At 39.0% G+C, this 13,282-nt stretch overlaps 1 protein-coding gene across 1 annotated transcript in view; it reads right to left on the bottom strand.

The window, feature by feature from the left end:
* LRP2 (LDL receptor related protein 2) overlaps nucleotides 1-13,282 on the bottom strand; it is a 199,828-nt gene that overhangs the window by 161,592 nt on the left and 24,954 nt on the right. The window lies entirely within an intron of this gene.

The following is a 13,282-nucleotide window of genomic DNA, read 5'->3' as shown; positions in this document are numbered from 1 at the left end:
AATTTATAAGATGCCAGGTCTATAATCTCACCTTTACAAAAAAAAGTTTTAAAAAAAAACATATAAAAATAGTTCTTCCGCCAACCAGAGTGCACAAACTTGGCACCAAATGCTGCCACATTTCCAAGTGGCCGTGATTATCCCGTGTTGATACCAGAGAGAGTGTAACTTAAACAAGTTCATTTCATTTAACCAATATATCCTGTGCTTTTTCTGGGTCTCCCCAGGGGACTAATTTGGCAGTTGGAAATCCTCTGAGCTTCCCCACATATCTGACCAGTAATCTCCTCATGCATGATGTGCCAAGTAGAAAATTTTTTAGAGTGCAGCCAACACAAGCCCAACTTGGAGAAGACTCAAAATTATTTTTCACAAACCCAAGGTGAGAGAGAAGTAATTTGGGATTTGGAAGAATAATTGTATTTTCCCCCATGTACTTAAGCAATCATGCTAAATTACCCATTTCAATTTTGGGCTCATTAACCCCAAATCAGGTAAATATACAGATCAATTGCCTACTCCTAAAATAAATAAACAATGTGCTATCCTGACTTGTGCAAATGCAGGCATATCAACAGCATGACATAAACATAGTTAAGTGATCTATTCCTAGGGGATATAGGCTACTTTGTTCATGGAATGTTCAAATCTGATTGTCTGTTAGTGACATCCTGATTTATAATGTATGCTGCAAATGGTCAGAAACTTCCCTTGGCTAAATGGTGGTACCGAGTGGTACAGGAATACGTACACCCAAATACCTTCTATAGACTAATGCACGATGGTGGTTGGTGGTGCAGGTCTGGGGTTGGTGGTGCAGGTCTCTTATCAACTACCTTTAAAGCACAACAACCTCCCTTGCAAAAATGCCCCTAAGGAATGTACAAATTCACTCTGGAATCCCAGAACTTCTCACTGGATTTTATTCTACAAAGCAATATTTCCATGGGAGATTAGGGGCTTTGGAGGTTTAGCTATTAACACAACATATATTAAATCACTTTTATCAATTAGGTCTATTGTTAGTAATCCAACATATTACATTTGAAAGTTCAGTACATTTGTCTCCCTTAGTATCTAATAACTTCAGGTTGAAGAATTATAACAATCTAAAGGTCAGTCCTCTTACAAAGAGCTTAATATTGGTATGGGAAAAGGAAAAGCATAAACTTAGAAACTAAGTATTCAGAAGAAAATTCAGAGCAATATATTGCCTGTCTTGAAAATACATATATTTAGAAATATTTCTTCTTTTTCCTCAAACAAATTCAAGTTTATTTTTAGAAATGTTAAGTATGCTAGTGTAATCAGATGGCTTTTGCTATGTGAAAAATCATCCCAAGGATTTAATGGCTTAAAACAGCAAACATTGATTTAGCTCCTGATCCTGCTATTTAACAGTAGAACAGTATTTCTTAAGCAACTCAAGTCAGATTTTGAGGTCTGGTTTTTGTTGTTGTTGGTGGTTTGTTTTTTTTGATAAACTACAAAATTAAACACACACACACACACACACACACACACACACACAAAACAGACACCCAAAACATATTTTTAAAGCACCTCAAAGCCAGTTATTCAAAATCAATCACATAAAATGTAACCCAACAGGGGAAGTTTTGCAATTAACTAACTCTAAAATTAGTGCCTTTTACATTTGATCTCCCAAATAGTTATCTAAAGCAATATATCAAACCCAATTTACTCAATTTATCAAAATATCCAAATGAAAAAATCATTTGTCAAATTCACTTTTTTAATATTAACTTCCGTGCCTGTTATAACTCCCAAATGATTAATATTCTATCATTGCTGGGTAATCTCTTGGCAATCAACCAATATGCTCCACTCGTGTCAGAAGCCTGTCATTCATTCTATTATAAAGATAACATGTACTATTTAAAAAACAAACTGCTGGAGAAACAAACAACAGTATGATGATTACCAGAGGGGAAAAAGGTTGGGGAGGTAGAAGAGGGTAAAGGTGGGGGGAGGGTAAATGGTGATGGAAGCAGACGTGTCTTTGGTGAACATACAATACAATATACAGATGATGTATTATAGAATTTTATACCTGAAACCTACACAATTTTATTAACCAATGTCCCCCCAATAAATTCAATAAAATTTTTTTAAAAACTGTTGGTGGCCTGGCCAACATGGCTCAGTGTTTAAGCATTGACCTATGAGCCAGGAGGCCACAGTGAGATTCCCAGTCAGGGCACTTGCCTAGTTTGCAGGCTCAATTCTAAGTAGGGGGCTGTGCAAGAGGCAGTCAGTCAATGATCCTCTCTCATCATTGATGTTTCTCTCTCTCTCTCTCTCTCTCTCTCTCTCTCTCTCTCTCTCTCTCTCCCTCTCTCTCTCTCTCTCCCCACCTCTCTGAAATCAATAAAAATATATATTTTAAAAAAAACTGCTGGTGAATAGATCTAGATCTGGCCTGATAAACAGTTGCAGGTGCCCCTATTTTCTGAGTATTTTATTTTAAATAAGTAGCCTTTATTTACAACCTCTCTAGAAGTTATTAGACACTATCTACGCTTTAAAGTTCAATAACTTGAAGTGCAAACAACAATGGAAGTGGGGGTGAATTTCATACACTGGAACCAAACAAAGTTTATGGGAGAAAAAAATCTAAGTAGAGCAAACCTTAAAACTTTCTTCAACAAATGGTCTCTAAACATCCATATTCAACCAAACCAGTTTTAACCAAAAGGTAATTTTGCAAACAATAGCCTTAAATATTTTTCCTATAATAAAATATAAGGAAGAAAACATCATAATGCATGCTGGGAGGAAAAAAAAAACTTTTATTAAGAACCTGGCAGCTATTTTTTTTTTAAATATATTTTATTGATTTTTTTACAGAGAGGAAGGGAGAGAGATAGAGAGTCAGAAACATCGATGATCGATCAGCTGCCTCCTGCACATCTCCTACTGGGGATGTGCCCGCAACCCAGGTACATGCCCTTGACCGGAATCGAACCTGGGACCCTTCAGTCCGCAGGCCGACGCTCTATCCACTGAGCCAAACCGGTTTCGGCGAGAACCTGGCAGCTATTGATGAGGAACCTTTAGAACCAAATGGACACCCTATCTCCCCAGTACTAGCCTTTCCCAAGAATAAAAATAGATGGTGCAAAGATGGCCAAAAAAATGCACATGTGGTACTTAAATGCATGCACTGATCTAAGCACTTCGCCAACATTATCATTTCATCTTCATAACAACCATATTAGATACCATTATTATGAACATAAAGAAATTGAGGCATAGAGCAGTTCAGTAACTTGCCCAAGATCAAACAGAAAATATGTACAAAGCAAGGATTTGGACCTGACAGTTCTGTTCCAGTATCAGTGCTATATTGACCACTGTTCTATGTTTCCTTTCACACACACACACACACACACACACACACACAAAATCTACCAAACTCAAGAATAAGTATAAAAATTTGACAATTTTCCAAAGTTGCTATCAACATTAATTGAATTCATTAATTGGGCTGGTATGGAATCCATAGCATATGCTCATATAATTCAATTGGAGACTAGTAGCCTACCTGGCAGCAAACATTGCACGTAAAAATTCTTGAACTTAGGAAAATTTGCAACAATCAAAAGCAATTCAGGGAAATTTAAAAAAGCGGGGAGGGGGGGTTATCTCTTCAAAAAGAATTATATTAGATATAAGGATAAACTTATTTTCCCAACCTCATAGAGCCCCCAAGCTGCAGAAAAAACAAAAGTAATTCGTTCTTGAGAGAAACCAAGATGGTGGCATAGGTAAACACCTGAAATTGCTGCCTCACACAACCACTTCAAAATTACAACTAAAAGACAAAACAGACATCATCCAGAACCACAGGAAGGCTGGCTGAGTGGAAATTCTACAACTAGAAGGAAAGAGAAAAGCACACTGAGGCTCAGAGGAGATGCGGAAAGTGCGGAGGTACGGAGGTGCATGCTCGGAAAGGGCTGGCAGCGGGGGACGCAGGTGTCTTTTTCAATCAGGAGGGAGTCTCAAGCTCCTGACTGCTCTGAACTCCAGTTACAGGGAGAAACTGGACTGTCTGGCAGCGGGCGGAACTCGAGGGCGGCTTTCTCTCAGAGGTGCTTGCAGCTATTACCGCAGGACACTGAGATGGGACACTGAGACCCAGGGGCCTTCTAGGACAGGGCTGAGGATCAGCTATAGCTGTTTGCTCCACCCTGCTGATTCCCTGAGACCCCCCCACCCCCACCCAAGCTGCTAGCAGAGGCTTTTGCATATGAAAGGCCTGGCCCTTTGAAGATCTAAAATTACCTAACAAACTGCAGCTGGTTCAGAGAGACCCAGAATATCCAAAAGAAGGCCCAAGGCCCCACAGCAGCTTGCATTGCTTCACAGCTGGGCCTCATCTGGGCACCTCTAAACCCCAAACAAGGGAGAGGAATCTGCAGATTTCTCCATAACTCCTGCTGGGTAGCCTCAGGCAGAGGCTAAATTAGCACCCCCTTAGAGATCCAAGAGCCCTTGTACCCAGTGGGCAGATTGGGACCATCCAGACTACAACTCCTCAGATCCATAAGGGCCACACTCAGGGAGCAGACTCAGTGAGCATCAAAGCCCCACTGAAGCAAGTGTTGCCCTATAAAGGTGTCTTCAGCACAGAAGTTCTCCCACCGTAGACACAGCTGATTCTCACAGAACAATTGGCCTGGAGGTCAATTCCTCCCAGTGATACCAACAACAATCAAGGCTTAACTACAACAAGACTGTGCACAAAGCCCACAAAGGGGTGCACCAAGAGTGTCCACCTCAGATAATTGGGGAGGCTGAGCAACTGGGCCCTATAGGACACCTCACACAAAGCCACTCTATCAACACAGGGAAGCAGCCAAAATGCGGAGACAAAGAAACAGGACACAGATGACAGAAATGGAGGAAAGCAAACTACTGGATATAGAGTTCAAAACCACACTTTTAAGGTTTTTCAAGAATTTTCTAGAAACCACCGATAAATTTAGTGAGACCCTCGAGGATATGTAAAAGGACCAACTAGAAATTAAGCATACACTGACTGAAATAAAGAATAATATACAGAGATCCAACAGCAGACAAGAGGATCCCAAGAATGAAGTCAAAGATTTGAAATACGAAGAAGCAAAAAATACCCAATCGGAAAAGCAAAAAGAAAAAAGAATCCAAAAATATGAAAATAGTGTAAGGAGCCTCTGGGACAACTTCAAGCGTACCAACATCCGAATTATAGGGGTGCCAGAAGAAGAGAGAGAGTAAGATATTGAAAACCTATTTGAAGAAATAATGACAGAAAACTTCCCCTACCTGCTGAAAGAAATAGACTTACAAGTCCAGAAAGCACAGAGAACCCCAAACAAAAGGAATCCAAAGAGGACCACACCAAGACACATCATAATTAAAATGCCAAGGGCAAAAGACAAAGAGAGAATCTTAAAAGCAGCAAGAGAAAAAAAAGTCAGTTACCTACAAGGGAGTACCCATAGGATTGTCAGCTGATTTCTCAACAGAAACTATGCAGGCCAGAAGGGAGTGGAAAGAAATATTCAAAGTGATGAATACCAAGAACCTACAACCAAGATTACTTTATCCAGCAAAGCTATCATTCAGAATTGAAGGTCAGATAAAGAGCTTCACTGATAAGAAAAGGCTAAAGGAGTTCATCACCACCAAACCAGTATTATATGAAATGCTAAAAGGTATTCTTTAAGAAGAGGAAGAAGAAGAAAAGGTAAAGATAAAAATTATGAACAACAAATACATATCTATCAACAAGTGAATCTAAAAATCAAGTGAATAAAAAATCTGATGATCAAAGTAAACTGGTGAATATAATAGAATCAGGGGCATAGAAAGGGAGTGGACTGACAATTCTCAGGCGGGGAGGGGTGTGGGAAGAGACTGGACAAAAATCGTACACCTATTGATGAGGACAGTGGGGGGAGGGAGGGTAAGGGCAGAGGGTGGGGTGGGAACTGGGTGGAGGGGAGCTATGGGGGGAAAAAAGAGGAACAACTGTAATAATCTGAACAATAAAGATTTATTTTTTAAAAAGTAATTCGTTCTTTATAAATAGGCATATCACAAGCTTTCTGGTCTAAGTGTTGAACTAAGAATGTGCTAAGATAAGATATTAGAGTAACAGGTAGTGCCTAGAGGAGAGAATAAGTTGTGTGTTTTTCCAGGATGGGGTAGAACACTGGATTGAAAACACCACTTCTGTATATTATACAGCCTCTAGCTCTGGGCACACAGGAAATAATTAATACATATTCATCAGGTAATAAAGATTCCTCTTTATAAAATTCAATCTCTTGGGATGATTATATATCAGAGATATATAAAACCACCAAGGAGGCAAATAATGAGACTTCAAATTGGAATTTACTATTTTAAAACTATACCAAAAATGAAATCTGGAATAATTTAAAATAAGAGGAATATTCAGAAGTTTACAAAAAGAGAAAAATATTGAGTCACATTAATAACCATCTCATTATTTTACCCTTTCCTTGTAAGTTTCTCTTCTGGCTCATGAATTCTCTTAAGAGAGAATGGCAAGTCAGTCAAGAGAACATTACCGAAGTTAACAGAGTAAGGTCATTTCTATGGCGAATCCTATTTTCCTGATAGATCCTTTTAATATGTGCTGGTCCTTCCAGACACTTGGTACTCTTTTTAATAACTACATGAGCTGGGCTGGCATGGCTCAGTGGTTGAGTGTCGACCTATGAAGCAGGAAGTCACGGTTCAATTCTTGGTCAGGGCACATGCCCAGGTTGCGGGCTCAATCCCCATTGTGGGGCATGCAGGAGGCAGCCGACCAATGATTCTCTCTCATCATTAATGTTTCTATCTCTTTCTCCCTCTCCCTTCCTCTCTGAAATCAACAAAAATACATGAAAAAAAAAATACTACATGACATTTTAATAGTACCACTTCATGGAACTCAAAGAGACAAATAAATTTAAGAGGCAATTCCTTAAGTCATCCATAATTTTACTTCACTTTTTCTGTACTTTATTTGTATTCCCTTGATATTGATAGACATATTTCTGATGTTTATAAGTTGGGTGATGGTTCACTATAATTCTCACACCTTATGCACACCAGCAAGGCCAGTCCTCTTTTGAACATTTAGTTGCTTGCTTATTTCCAAAACTTTACACTTCAGCCATGACAGCCAAGGGTAACAAATTGTGTGGAAGACCTTGCTCTGCCTAATGTCAACTGGTGGAACCGTCAAGGACTCAATTGCTGGAACTGAAACAAGACATGCTCAGCAAACCAACCTAGCCTCTCTTTCTGTGCAGTATTTTTGCTGCCTGGTTTTATAACAGACCACTAAATAGGTAGCTAGAATTCGTGTGTGTGTGTGTGTGTGTGTGTGTGTGTGTGTGTGTGTGTGTGTTTTCACCCAGTTTGCAAACCACTGAATTGACTGCTCTTTCCAAATTATTGTTTCAGAGACCTGATATTTTGATAGAGCAAAACAATATTAAGAGGACATTTCAAGAAATCAAAGACTTGGAAGCAAAACCTACAAGACAATTGATGAGTGATCATGTACACACATCATTTAAGTGCAATAAAAATAAAAAAGAACAAAAGAATGATTCAGATTCAATAAAGCCCCAAAAAAGTCATATCTACTAAGTGCAAAACATTGTTGTAGGGTTTGTGGAAGAAATAAAGAAAGCTAAGATATGGTCCTTTATTTCATAGAGTTTATAAATTTATTTATACATTATAAATTAAGTAACTTTGCAACAACAATAACTGCTACTAATTGAGCACTTGCTGTGTCAGGCTTTATACACATCCATTAGACACTCTTAGACATATTATGAAGTGGGATTTGTACTTATTTAATAGAAGGGAAAATTGAATCTCAGGGACATTAATAAGTTTCCCCCAGGGTCACAGAGGTAGAAAATGTCAGAGTCTAATTCAGAACAGGACCTGTGTGATTCCAGAGTCTACGCTCTTTTTCATCCAACTTCCCACAAAACAAATGACACCTTTCAATCACCTAGAACTTACTATGTGCCAGAAGTATTTAAGTGCTTTCTATATATTATCTCACTTGTCTTCACAACAACCCTGTGAGATAATATTGATAGCCCCATCTCATAGATGAGGAAACTGAGGTTTGTTTAAATCTCACAGCTAGTAGACAGTGGATCGGGAATTCACATGTAGGCAGTCTGACTCCAAAGCTATGCCAAATGACAGCAGATGCTTTGGTTCCACATAAGCAGCAGAGACAATTAAGAACTAACTGGTCTTGGGGAGAAAAAAATTAACATCACAGGCTAGAGTGATCAGAGGAGAGTTCATGAAGGAAAGCGGCACTGCACTGGGGTGTTGGGGATGCACAGGAGGGACCAGGCAGTGTGTAGGGCTCAAACAACTTGAGAGAAGCCTAACATGGGTGAAGACCTAATGACCAGGCCTCCATGCACAAAGCACAGAGAACCTCTTGTAGAGTGGTGGACAACGAGGCTGGGGAGATGGAAAAGAGCGGGTCTTGAATACCAAGCAAAGGAATAGTAAAATCAGCCCTAGCCAGTTTGGTTCAGTGGACAGAGCATTGGCCTGCAGACTGAAGGATCCCGTGTTCGATTCTGGTCAAGAGGACATGCCCATTAGGGGGCAGGCAGGAGGCAGCCAAACAATGATTCTCTTTTTCATCACTGATATTTCTCTCTCTCTCTTCCTCTTCGAAATCAATAAAAAATATATATTTTTTTAAAAGAACGACATGATCAAATGGATTAAGAGTAAGAAGCCTTAGAAATCACTAGTGCAAGTAACTGTGTTAAAACTAAAGGTCCGCTCTGGGCAGATGCAAGCCTGGACTAGGATGCAGACTTTGGCCATGAGAAGGATTTGGGGCTCCACTTCATTCCCCAGAACCTTGCCCAGAGCATGAGCTCAGTGAGCAGGCTGGTAGGCAGCTCACTAACAGGCTACTAGCAGAGATGGGCTTCACCTTGCAGCCCCTCTAGTTGTCCCAGGCCTCTAGTTGCATGGCAAATGGCCAACATGGCCCACAGATGCTACCAAAAGTGCTCTATTGTCCTTTCCCCGCCGTCCTCTCCAAGCTGAATGTGACTGAGCATCCAGCCTACATAATTCAGTCAACCCTCAAAATAGTCAGTTGATCTCAAAAATGGCTTAAATAATTGCTTAATTTTAAAGTGTCTTTTCCATGGTCAAAAGCCAGCAGAATAATGCGATGCACTATCAAAGTAGCCCCTCAATTCTGAGAAGTGGGAAATTAAGTTTCCACCTTTTCTAATTGAGCTACTCTTCTCCATTTTCATCTCAACATTAGCTACCTGCCTTTCTCCTCTTCCCCGAAGTCTCTTATATCCATTTATTTTTCATTGAGTGACTCCTACCCCTACAACCAGTGTCAATCAACTCTGCAGAGCATTATCTATAAAACTTCACTTCTCGGGAGTTCTTGAGAGGATGCTGGGCATATAGGGTGAAGCAATTATTTATTCAATTGCCCTGGGCAAAGCAAGATATATAGTGTCCCTGGCCCCCACATGTGGAATTCCAGTAGTGCCCATCCCCTAGTCACTGTAACAACCCTATACATGTCCAAACACCCCTAGAGAGTGGCAGTACCACCCCTATTTGAAAACAACTTAGAACCTCTAAGCAGCTTGGACATTCAGAGCTCAAAACCTCTTAACCCATATGAAAGAGATCATCTAAGAAAACCCCTATAATAAATTCTTCCCTTCTAAAGATAATAAAAATTTTTAAACAGCAATCCCACTCCCTCCCACCCATCAATAAGAGGGCCTGGGATTGGGCAATATCAGGCTGCAGCTGCTAGTACCAGCAACTTGAAATGCACTCCCCTGGGAGTGTGATAAAGAATCTAAGTTCCAAGGAGGCCTGTTTCACCCTGGAATGCTCCACAGTCCGTCCACAGGCTTCCCCACTGGGAAGGCTGGGGGGGGGGGGGGGGGGGGGGGGAGGAGGCAGAGTTGAGAGGGGAGTCACACCAGGAAAAAAAACAAATCTAAAATCCTCAAGCAGTTCTTCATTAATATAAAGGATTGCTACTATAAAAAATAAAGTCCTAAATACACCTACTTTATGGTGCAACCTTTCTGCATCTATGCGTGTAATTACCAGAACAGAAAATAATTTCTTCAAATGTCCTCTCCCCATCCCTACCACATACACTCACTATATATATATTCATGTAAGTGCCTAAAACATTCCAAAAAAAGTCCAAGTTTTTACCAAAAATGTTCAGCAATGAAAACTTCCTGCCAGCAAATACCCAAACACTGAAATGTATTAGTCTTCATTGCTACTTCCCCCAATAATTCACGCAGTGCTTTCTCTATCAGCTAAGTCTGCTGAGGTTACTATAGATGAACTCCTCCTCCGCATGGAAGAAAAATAAGGCCTTAGTCCCCACTCCCCCCAAGGGTCTAATTGGTTATTTACTTCTTTAATGGCCAAAGAGCTACACTTATGTAGGATGTTGAAAAGAACACTATCCAAACAGAAGAAAATTTAAGAGAGTCCGCCTGCTCAGTAAATAAGGACCCAATGAATCAGACTACTTAAGAAAAGAGTAAAATGCCCTTCAGCACTTAATGATTTAACACACTTATACAGAAACTATAAATCACCCCCATTTAAAGAGCTTATTTCTAGCCCAAATTGCCAAAAGTATTCCTATATGGCTTCTTAATTAGCAATATAAATATTGGAAAATGGTTCAATGAAATCAAACACTCAAAAAAGAAAGAGACATTTGTGAGAAATAAGCAACTATATGCATCTCCATGCAGGCAGCTGTCCTGCTTAAGGTTTATAAATGGTGTGACAGACCCACTATTAACCCAAACACAGCATTTATAGACAGCATCAAACTGAGGTTTTTCTGATTAATTAGACCCAAGTGTTGAACCATAAATCAAATTATGTGTTAAAGCTTCAAGAATCTTTTTTGGTCAGCTTAGCAAGCAGATTAACATCAGATTATCAAATAAACAATGGCTTGATCCTGGAAATTACAACAAAAGCAGCAAAAGGAGAAGAAACTGACTCCCAACTGGTGGATTTGGTAATTCTCTAGTCATAGGCTAAATCATTCGTAATTCTTGACCGAATTGTGCAAAACCCCACTATATTCCTCTTCTCTTACTCCATGTTATTTAGTTATTTAGTTTAAAAGCCTGTTCTTGGATAATAAGTACTGATAATTAACCATTTGGTAAACTAAAGTCAACATTTTTAATAAAAAATGTATTGTCATTACTTTTTTAAAGAGCTGGTTTGCTGGTGTTTTACAAAGTGATTTTGTATTTTTTTTTTTTCCTCTAGAGACAAGTTATATCTCAGAAAGGATTTTATAAGCAGAAACTCTATTCTTTGACAATGACATGATATAGAGAACAGAAGAAGCAGATACAATTAAATAACCAAAAGAAGAGTGATAGTAGGTGTCAGTAATTTATTATGATTCTACCATGAACAGAACATTATTCTAAACCTTAAGCTCCTAAGGCAGGAATAAATACTTCTGTAATCCCAGTGCCTAGCACAGTACCTCCTAGTACCCAGATGACCCTCAATAAATGAACAATATATGATGTATTAAGATATATGGGTGAAGCCAAGATGAGTTCCAAAAGATAAAGTCTTGAGATCTTGATGATTTGTGGACTTTTATAAGGGACCCTGCTGTCTAAAGTCTAAAAACAGTTCAACAATTCAATAGTCATTTTCCATGCTGACCTGCACGAAGACTCTAAGAAGTCAGTCCCAAATCCTCGGGAGCCTATTTATAAGTTCAGGTCATTCTCTGCTAATTCAATGCAGAATGAGACCGCTTTCCCGCTCCCCCATATTATGCAAATATTACATTTATATCCAGCATTACTCTGACGTGGACAGTACTGCCCCCCACAAAAAAATAAATAAAGGCTACACGAGAACATCTGATTCGACAAATCAAAATTTGTAATTTTTACTATAAGCAATTTGCTAACAACATGATCATGATTTTAGTTTCCCTATACAGAGTCAAAGGTAAAGCTGATTTTGTTAACTTGGGAATCTATAAAATAGGACCTATTATATTTTCAAAGATTTTCAAGGTAGAATGACACTGGATTTCTTGTGTCTCCTCTTATATTGATTTTAACAGACTGAGCCAAAGAGAACTTCAGAACATGCCAAGCCAGCAGGTTATCTGTCACACCAGGTGTCCTCTGCCCTGGTTTGTTCTGCCTGGGCTCAAACGGCATTTATAGGTCTCCAAATCACTTCCAGGCTCCATAAATGTCATCACTTCATGTTACAATGTGATTGTGATGACTTGAAACAACTCAGTAGTTTGTTGACATAGAATCAACAACATTATATTGTCATCAACTGATATCTATGTGTAATGAAATGGTGTTTGAACTTCTGACTATATATGGTGAACTTATAATGTCCCAATATCAATGGCAGGTTAAATAGAATTATGAATTCATTAGCAATGGATTGCCAGAAGCAAGAAGAAAAAGGGTAGAGTATATTTCCTAAGATATTGTTTAATCTGTATTTTAAGTAGTGACAGTAAAAATTTTTAAACCATCTATTAAAATAGAATCTTAGGATTTTATGGGAAAAAGTAATGGTTTCAGTACTAAACTGTACTAGGAAGTACATACAATAAAATCTCTAATAACTGACACAAATAATTAAAACCATTGCTTCCTGAAATTTTACCTATGTTACACTTTTTTAAAAGGCAATCACATTAAGAATTTGGCCAAAAATAGAGTTTTCAGTGGCTGTCTCAATTCTGGAAATTTGGTGACAGTCCTGAATTAGACAATGAATAAATGAGTGGGACCTTGGGTATTATAATAATTAATTAGATTTAGTAATAAATTCAGACTTTTTTATAAGAGCTAAAATGAAATAGTAATGGAAGAGTTGGGAGATGGGGGCCCACTAGAAGAGGTCAAAGAGGGAAAAGGGGTCATATAATACTTTCAACAATAAAGATTTTTAAAACAAAAAATAATCCTATATAATAAAAATGTAATATGCTAATTAGACCAGACATCCTTCCAGACGACCTTCCGGATGAAGATGGGGCTGCAAGGGCTGAGGCAGAGGCAGCCACCCCGGTGGCGGGGGCTGAGCCCCTTGCACGAATTTTGTGCATCGGGCCTCTAGTAATAAATAATAAAATACTAATGGAGAAAATACCAGA

Source organism: Myotis myotis, unplaced genomic scaffold (assembly GCF_014108235.1).
Source record: "Myotis myotis isolate mMyoMyo1 unplaced genomic scaffold, mMyoMyo1.p scaffold_m19_p_8, whole genome shotgun sequence".
NCBI classification, from domain to species: Eukaryota; Metazoa; Chordata; class Mammalia; order Chiroptera; family Vespertilionidae; genus Myotis; species Myotis myotis.
The sequence above is the reverse complement of the archived record's forward strand: the minus strand, read 5'-3'. Positions and strand labels throughout refer to the sequence as shown.